Source organism: Littorina saxatilis, linkage group LG2 (genome assembly GCF_037325665.1).
Source record: "Littorina saxatilis isolate snail1 linkage group LG2, US_GU_Lsax_2.0, whole genome shotgun sequence".
Taxonomy (NCBI): Eukaryota; Metazoa; Mollusca; class Gastropoda; order Littorinimorpha; family Littorinidae; genus Littorina; species Littorina saxatilis.
In genome coordinates, this window is record NC_090246.1 from 94234432 (window position 1) to 94244014 (window position 9583).

Genomic DNA, 9583 nt, shown 5'->3' on the forward strand with positions numbered 1-9583 from the left:
ATGTTTACACTCCACTCCAGGATTCTTCGGGCTGACACGAGTGTCAAGGACCTGTCGTCAGTTAAGTGACAGTTAAGCCAGGGCTTGTTATCGATGCGAGGCGGCCTTAATTCCGCTTGCTGGCGTTAGTTATGGCGCGCGGAAGCTTTATGCATTTATGTTGTTGTTGCTGGGGGTGGTGGTCGTGTTATTGTTGTTGTTGTCGGGGTGGTGGTGGTAGTCGTGTTGTTGTTGTTGTTGTTGTTGTTTTATTGTTGTTGTTGTTGGGGTTGCTGGTAGTGGTGTTGTTGTTGTTGTTGTCGGGGTGGTGGTGGTCGTGGTGTTGTTGTTGCTGGGGATGGTGGTCGTGTTGTTGTTGTTGTTGTCCGTGGTGTGGGTATGTATTTTTCATTTTATTTGCTTTGTTGTTGTTCTTTTTTCCGTTTATTGATATTCGAGTTGCAGCCCACCGCATTTGCGAAGGTGTTATATTGGGGATTGTTGTTTTAAGTCTTCTTGTTCTGTTGTTCGTGAAGGCCTCCTTAGCATTTTGATCACAAACAGACAGACACACAGACAGACACACAGACAGACACACAGACAGACACACAGACAGACACACAGAAAGACAAACAGACAGACACACAGACAGACAAACAGACAGACACACAGACAGACACACAGACAGACACACAGAAAGACAAACAGACAGACACACAGACAGACAAACAGACAGACACACAGACAGACACACAGACAGACACACAGACAGACACACAGACAGACACACAGAAAGACAAACAGACAGACACAGAAAGACAAACAGACAGACACACAGACAGACAAACAGACAGACACACAGACAGACACACAGACAGACACACAGACAGACACACAGAAAGACAAACAGACAGACACAGAAAGACAAACAGATAGACAAACAGACAGACACACAGACAGACACACAGACAGACACAGAAAGACACACAGACAGACACACAGACAGACAAACAGACAGACACACAGAAAGACAAACAGACAGACACACAGACAGACAAACAGACAGACACACAGACAGACACACAGACAGACACACAGACAGACACACAGACAGACAAACAGACAGACACACAGAAAGACAAACAGACAGACACAGAAAGACACACAGACAGACACACAGACAGACAAACAGACAGACACACGGAAAGACAAACAGACAGACACACAGACAGACAAACAGACAGACACACAGACAGACACACAGACAGACACACAGACAGACACACAGACAGACAAACAGACAGACACACAGAAAGACAAACAGACAGACACACAGACAGACACAGAAAGACACACAGACAGACACACAGACAGACAAACAGACAGACACACAGAAAGACAAACAGACAGACACACAGACAGACAAACAGACAGACACACAGAAAGACAAACAGACAGACACACAGACAGACACACAGGCAGACAAACAGACAGACACACAGACAGACAAACAGACAGACACACAGAAAGACACACAGACAGACACACAGACAGACACAGAAAGACAAACAGACAGACAAACAGACAGACACACAGACAGACACACAGAAAGACAAACAGACAGACACACAGACAGACAAACACACAGACAGACACACAGACAGACACACAGACAGACACACAGACAGACACACAGACAGACACACAGAAAGACAAACAGACAGACACACAGACAGACACACAGAAAGACACACAGACAGACACACAGACAGACAAACAGACAGACACACAGACATACAGACACACAGACACACAGAAAGACACACAGACATACATACAGACAGACACACAGAAAGACACACAGACAGACACACAGACAGACAAACAGACAGACACACAGACAGACACACAGACAGACACACAGAAAGACACACAGACAGACACACAGACAGACACACAGACAGACACACAGACAGACACACAGACAGACACACAGACAGACACACAGACAGACACACAGAAAGACACACAGACAGACACACAGACAGACACAGAAAGACAAACAGACAGACACACAGAAAGACAAACAGACAGACACACAGACAGACACACAGACAGACACACAGACAGACAGACAGACACAGAAAGACACACAGAAAGACAAACAGACAGACACAGAAAGACACACAGACAGACACACAGAAAGACACACAGACAGACACAGACAGACAAACAGACAGATACACAGAAAGACAAACAGACAGACACACAGACAGACACACAGACAGACACACAGAAAGACAAACAGACAGACCCACAGACAGACACACAGACAGACAAACAGACAGACACACAGACAGACACACAGAAAGACACACAGACAGACACACAGACAGACACAGACAGACACAGACAGACAAACAGACAGACACACAGACAGACAGACACACAGACAGACACACAGACAGACAAACAGACAGACACACAGACAGACACACAGACAGACAAACAGACAGACACACAGACAGACACACAGAAAGACAAACAGACAGACACAGAAAGACAAACACACAGAAAGACAAACAGACAGACATACAGACAGACAAACAGACAGACACACAGACAGACACACAGACAGACAAACAGACAGACACACAGACAGACACACAGAAAGACAAACAGACAGACACAGAAAGACAAACACACAGAAAGACACACAGACAGACATACAGAAAGACATACAGACAGACATACTGACACACAGACAGACATACAGAAAGACACACAGACAGACACACAGAAAGACAAACAGACAGACACACAGACAGACACACAGAAAGACAGACAGACAGACAGACAGACAGACAGACACACAGACAGACAAACAGACAGACACACAGACAGACACACAGAAAGACACACAGAAAGACACACAGACAGACACACAGACAGACACACAGACAGACACACAGACAGACACACAGAAAGACAGACAGACAGACACACAGAAAGACACACAGAAAGACAGACAGACAGACAGACAGACACACAGACAGACACACAGAAAGACACACAGACAGACACACAGACAGACACACAGAAAGACAGACAGACAGACAGACACACAGACAGACAAACAGACAGACACACAGACAGACACACAGACAGACACACAGACAGACACACAGACAGACACACAGACAGACAGACACACAGACAGACACACAGAAAGACAGACAGACAGACAGACACACAGACAGACACACAGAAAGACAGACAGACAGACACACAGACAGACAAACAGACAGACACACAGACAGACACACAGACAGACACACAGACAGACACACAGACAGACACACAGACAGACACACAGAAAGACACACAGAAAGACACACAGACAGACACACAGACAGACAGACAGAAAGACAGACAGACACACAGACAGACAAACAGACAAACAAACAGACAGACACACAGACAGACACACAGACAGACACACAGACAGACACACAGACAGACACACAGACAGACACACAGACAGACACACAGAAAGACAGACAGACAGACAGACAGACACACAGACAGACACACAGACAGACACACAGACAGACACACAGAAAGACAGACAGACACACAGACAGACACACAGACAGACACACAGACAGACACACAGAAAGACACACAGACAGACACACAGACAGACAAACTAAAAGACACACAGAAAAAAAGAAAGGGAAAGAAGAAACAGAGTACCAAAGCTTGCCAAGTGAAGCACCAGTTACAAATTTAGTTACAACTACTGTCCACTGCCCTAGCCACCTTGGAAGGTTAATGTCAGCCACACTTATAAAACAAAAATACAGGGCTTAAGATAATCCTTGACACATACAAAATTAAACAGCCTGTTTACTTTCCTGGATAGAATGAGCATTGTTTTGGTGCTAAATCAATTATTTTTCGAGTGACACAGAAGCCAGTTCCAAAATTAATTCAGCAAAGAATTCCCACTCTGTACAGAAAAGCTGGCAGGCTGTTGAGTTTGGGAGCGTCTTATTTTAGGGATGCTCTAAACACACGTACAATCCTGGAAGGAATTATGACCTTAAAGCGCTGTCCTCATGGCAGACTTGCAACCAACTTTCCCCCAACTTTCAAGCGATTTTAGTCGGTGACAAGTGACAAGTGACAAGTGACAAGTGACAAGTCAAATCAAAATGCCCATGTGAACAGCACAAACGCGCAAACTAGTTTTAAGCGGCGATTCTCGCCAGACTGTACCATTCGGGATTGTCAGGTCGTCTTCGTTGTTTTCTGGAGAAGGGAAGTAACTACATTAGCGTGGGTTATCTAGAGCTAACCAATCAGTAGCGTGGGTTATCTAGAGCTAACCAATCAGTAAGCGCGATAAGAAAAGTCTGCGCAAAATCTTTGACAAGTCGAGTCGAGTCGAGCAGTGCTCAACTGAGTTTGGGAGTCGCTGCTGAATCTGGTCTAAATCGTACCTAGCCTACATCGCTGGGGACGTTCACATGGCAGACTTTTCGCTGACTTGGCCTCGACGACTCGGAACAGATTTTCAAACAACTAAGTTGGGGAAACGTTGGTTGCAAGTTTGCCATGTGAACAGCACTTAACTGTCACGGGAAGGAAAGGATCTTTAACGCCCGCAACATCAAAACAACACACATCAACTTTTGCAAATGTTATTCAAATGTACCCGACAAGTTTTACAGTGATTGTTTACAATGTGAACTGGAAAAGGAAATGAACATACATCAGTCTCGAATAGCACTGACTTCTGAAGAGACGAGAAGCAATAATAACCAACCAACCAACCAACCAACCAACCAACCAACCTGACAAGCATCCTGAACTCACGTCAAAATGAGTTACTTCACTGCGGGTCTCACATAACAGACTAAACCATCATATGGCCACAAAGCTGAAGCTAGTTCCCTCCCCCCCTATGTCCGTGTGGCAAGAATCAGACAGCAGAGCACATCCTGCAGGCTTGTCCATACCACAGTGCTCTGAGGGACACCACCTGGCCAGAGGAGACAGCGCTACAAAAGAAGCTATACGGCCCCAAAGAGGACTTGGAGAGGACAGCACGTTTCGCCCTGCAGTCCGGACTGACGATCTAACAGCGAACGACAAGAAGAAGAAGATTTATCCCTGACAGGATGCCTTTGTTTTCCTTCTCTGGAGAGGAAATCGATTTTTGACATATTTAGAGCTTTTCGTAATGTGTTATTGATATAAGCAGATTCGCGATCGTCGATAATGATTTTTCATGGTGTTGTGTACTTTTTAAATTTAGAAAGGAATTGTTATGTAAGACACCTTCAAGCGAGCTATCTTTCGCGGATGTATTTACTGTGCAAACAACTCTAAATATGGCAAAAGTGTCACGTGATAATCAACTTTGTCACGTGATCATAACAAAATGGCTACGGAGCGGACGACTTTTTTCGTACCCAGTTGGGAGTCATGCAACAATATCACGGTCTCCTTCCCAAAGCAGTCTCAAAATTTCGACTAATTTTGACCTTAGAACGATGTCTTTATCATAACTGTGAAGAACAGAACGGAGATCACTGTCGAAGTCGGTCATTCTACAATCACGTTCGTCTTTCGTCTGTTATCAGAAACATCAGCGAAAAACATAATTGGAGATAACTCTGTATTTTTGTTTTGATAGATTTCCCTTTAATGCGCGTAGTAATGATTCATCCTGTCAGAGAGACTCAGCGATAGTGTGGACCGATGATTATCAGAATGCCTGACAAGTTGTTTCGCTTTACTGTGATAGACCAAATTGTAAACTAGTTGGAAACAGGGAGACAACACTGTACACAGATAGAGGTAATACAAATTGAGGAGGGCCCGAATAGCCAAATAGATTAAAGGGACATGAAAGAAACCAACAACGAAAATCATGAAAATGTGTCATTTAACCGCATTAATGTCAGGCCATCGTACCAGATTAGCATCATACCCCATCAGCACTGACACAACCGAGTTCTAAATTATAGACAATGGGCAATGAGGGATGTCCTTGTGGTCTGCTACTCGTCAATCGATTTGCCTATAATGAGCAATATATTGCACCTGAGATAATAGTAATACGTAGGATGGGGGTTGAGGCTGGATGGGGGGTGGGGGGGGGAGTTATGGTGGGGTTGGTGGTGGGTGGTTGTCGTCATGATTTGGTTGTGACAGCGACTATAAGTAATTGCGGAAGAGGTACACGTGATTGCAGTCTAGACAATGTGATTGGTCAAAGTTAGTTGTCTCGGGTTTAACGGGGGGTGAAGGATCGTGGACGTTGTTGTTGGGCGTACCATCGTAAATAATCGCTTCCGCACTGAAAGTCGGTACACACACGCACACACATGCTCTCGGGTGCTGTTGCACGCACGCAGCCATGTACACACATGCAATTGCGCGCACACACACGCACGTACGCACACACACACACACACATACACACACACACACACACGCACACACACACACACACACGAGCGCACGCGCGCACACACACACACACACATAGCCACACTCACACACACACACACACACACAGACACACACACACACACACACACACACAAACAACACAAACGCACACACACACACACACACTCATACACACACACACACACAAGCACACACACACACACACACACACACACAACACAAACGCACACACAGATCCACACCCCCCCCCCCCCACAACCTCCCTACATCACCCACCCACACATCCTCCCACCCTAAACACACACGCTCGTACCCCATTACCAATACTTCACGGACCTGAAAAAAGACAGAAACAGGGTAAACTAAAGTTAAAAAAAAAAAAAAGATAACAGAAACGATCCAGACAAAACAGAGCAAAAATGAGCACAAACATGCAGCAGGCGGCAAATGTCTCCGCGTTTCTGTATTTTTTCTGCTGCATGTTATGTTTGATCACATTTCGTATCCATCACATTCGTTACCTTGTCTGGCGAACGTTTAGTCTCGAGTCCCAAGTATGCAAATTTGGCCTTATTACGACAGCAGGTATTAGTAAAGAGCTTCATATTCTTGTGTGCATTGTGTTCTTGTCTGGTCTGCTATCTTTCTCCTTCCCTTTTTGTCTAGTTTTTGTGTGCTTGTCATTTTAACTTTTGCTGTCTGTGTAAGTTTTTTGTTTCTTTTGTTTTTGTTTTGTTGTTGTTGTTGTTGTTCTTAACTTATGTTGTGAGGTCATTCTTAGTCCATCGTATAATATATATTAAGCTGTAAGAAAGTACAGTCATTTTACCCTGATGACTTTGGCCTTATAACTTCAACGTTTATTAGTAAAAGGGGTGTCTGCAGCTTTTCTCTGTCCCATTTTCAACTTCGCAGAAATGGAATTACGCAACAATTTCACGAAATGGGGAAGAGTGGCTATATATAACTCAAATGCTCTACTAAAGCATAAGTGCCATACACATGAAAAATATATATGTTCTCTGGGGACATGATTGTAATATATCTGCTCCAGTAAACGGATTCTGAAATAAACCAGAGGACATTTGGCTTAATTTTTTTCTGTTTATCTTTCTGTCTGCTTGTGTCCGCCTGTCTAGTCTGTATGTTTGTCTGTCTGAAACTCTGTCTGTCTGCCTCTCCTCATTGATATATATATAGAATGACGTCAAGAGCGGGAATGCATAGAAATTACGTCATGAGCAAGGGAGATCATCCTTTACTTTATATATATATGGGGAGATTTATATAGCGCTTGACGTTCTCTAAGCGCTTTACATATTAATTTCTGACGTGTGAGATGGATTTTTTTACACAGTATATCACGCATTCACATCGGCCAGTAAATCTCAAGCCATTACGGCGAATATTTACTTTTCACGGCCTATTATTCCAAGTCACACGGGTATTGGGTGGACATTTTTTTTTTATCTATGCCTATACAATTTTGCCAGGAAAGACCCTTTTGTCAATCGTGGGATCTTTAACGTGCACACCCCAATGTAGTGTACACGAAGGGACCTCGGTTTTTCGTCTCATCCGAAAGACTAGCACTTGAACCCACCACCTGGGCTAGGAAAAAGGGAAACACTCGCAACCTCTCGCTTCCGAGGCAAGTGCACTTACAACTCGGCCACCCAGTCCCTTTTAGGTCCGTGCCATCGCGTACATTCTCATTATCTGCTGCGAATTCTCCACAACATTAAGCATACACACCCCCCCAGGACCTCTCTTTAATGTTGCATCTAACATCCATCACAACCTGTATCATATCCGTCACACACGAGCGTCCACGTGGAAAAAAAATAAACGATCACTGGTTTATATCATAGCATAAACTTCATTCATATATCTGAGGAAAACCAACGCTGTTGGTGAGTTAGACGGGCTAAGATTAGACACATACTCACCACCAGGTCCTAGTACAGTCAAATCTGTCCTTGCAAACACCTCTCACTAACGACCACCTGCCCACAAAGGATCCCCCATGAGTTGATTTCTATTTCATTCACTTTTCCATAGCGGCCACCTGTCTATTGCATCCACTTTTGGTCGGTCCCTTTGGTGGTCGTTATACACAGCTTCTGAACAGAGTGACATCCACTTTTGGTCGGTCCCTTTGGTGGTCGTTATACACAGCTTCTGAACAGAGTGACATCCACTTTTGGTCGGTCACTTTGGTGGTCGTTATACACAGCTTCTGAACAGAGTGACATCCACTTTTGGTCGGTCACTTTGGTGGTCGTTATACACAGCTTCTGAACAGAGTGACATCCACTTTTGGCCGGTCCCCTTGGTGGTCGTTATACACAGCTTCTGAACAGAGTGACATCCACTTTTGGTCGGTCCCTTTGGTGGTCGTTATACACAGCTTCTGAACAGAGTGACATCCACTTTTGGTCGGTCCCTTTGGTGGTCGTTATACACAGCTTCTGAACAGAGTGACATCCACTTTTGGTCGGTCACTTTGGTGGTCGTTATACACAGCTTCTGAACAGAGTGACATCCACTTTTGGCCGGTCCCCTTGGTGGTCGTTATACACAGCTTCTGAACAGAGTGACATCCACTTTTGGCCGGTCCCCTTGGTGGTCGTTATACACAGCTTCTGAACAGAGTGACATCCACTTTTGGTCGGTCCCTTTGGTGGTCGTTATACACAGCTTCTGAACAGAGTGACATCCACTTTTGGTCGGTCCCTTTGGTGGTCGTTATACACAGCTTCTGAACAGAGTGACATGCCCCTCTCCCTCTCTTTCTGCTCCCCCTCCCTCTGGTTTCTTCCACTCAAAACACCCAGACACCGTTATTTTTTTGTTTTTTTGTTGGCTGGCATAAGACCTGTTCGGTGCCGGTGTGTTCTCACACAGCCCCTTCCAGGCTCAACTGCTCCATCCACATCTGAATTTCGTTCCGCTGCCAGACTTACCAATTTAACAGACGCTCTAGGGAGGGATGTCGGGTCGTTGCGGTGGGCTACCCTCTGAAGATGACACTGCACTGCTGCCGAGTCACTTCAACGGTGTTCAGTAGTGGTTCTGCCCCGAACCAACGGACGCAGCCCACTACCCACTATATGTC